General features: G+C 67.8%; 1 non-coding gene across 1 annotated transcript; it reads right to left on the reverse strand.

The window, feature by feature from the left end:
• Positions 1–269: 269 nt before the first annotated feature.
• Positions 270–388, reverse strand: LOC131870520 (5S ribosomal RNA). Its single transcript, XR_009368826.1, has one exon. It is a non-coding gene; the product is annotated as a 5S ribosomal RNA (ribosomal RNA).
• Between the last annotated feature and the right edge of the window lie 336 nt (positions 389–724).

A 724-nucleotide genomic window follows, 5' to 3' on the forward strand; every position in this document is an offset into this window, starting at 1 on the left:
GCGACTCGACCGAGCGCGCACTGGCCGAGGTGCACACCGATTTCACCTGGGTGCGCGCGCAGCACCTCGGGCGCACCGGGGTGCGCGCACAACGCCCGGGTTGCACCGTGGCCTGTGTGCTCGGGGCGCCTCGGGTGCGCGCTCGGTGTCGCCCCCGCGCGCGCGGTAGTGCGGGCAGCGCACCCCGGCCCGGCCCGGCCCCGACGAGAACGCAAACGGGCAAAAGGTTTATTCAAATAGCATTGCGACGCCCGGCGAAAAACTAAAAAAGGGTGCAACACCGGGACTTCCCGGGAGGTCACCCATCCCAGTACTACTCCGGCCCAAGCGCGCTTAACTGCGGAGTTCTGATGGGATCCGGTGCACTAACGCTGGTATGATCGCACCCGTTATGAGCTTGTCGCAGTGTGTACTTAGCAAACCGCGACCCACGTGCGAATCCACCCCGGCCACCCACCCCCGTCGAGGTGCACACCCTCCCTCGCGAAGTGCGCCCCGTTCGCCAAGTGTGAGCCCTGCCCGGGTGCGCGCACCTTGCTAGGGCGTCGGGTGTGCACCCGGCCCGGCCTACGTGCGTGCACCTGGAGGGGGCGTCGTGTGCGTGCAGTGTCCCGTCTGCAACGCGGTGCCCACACACCACCTCGGGCGCAACGACCTGCGCTCACATGTGGGCCGAGTGCACCTTGGTGCATGTTCGGGGCGCCTCGGGTGCACGCTCGATCTT

Source organism: Cryptomeria japonica, unplaced genomic scaffold, assembly GCF_030272615.1.
Source record: "Cryptomeria japonica unplaced genomic scaffold, Sugi_1.0 HiC_scaffold_334, whole genome shotgun sequence".
Lineage (NCBI taxonomy): Eukaryota > Viridiplantae > Streptophyta > Pinopsida > Cupressales > Cupressaceae > Cryptomeria > Cryptomeria japonica.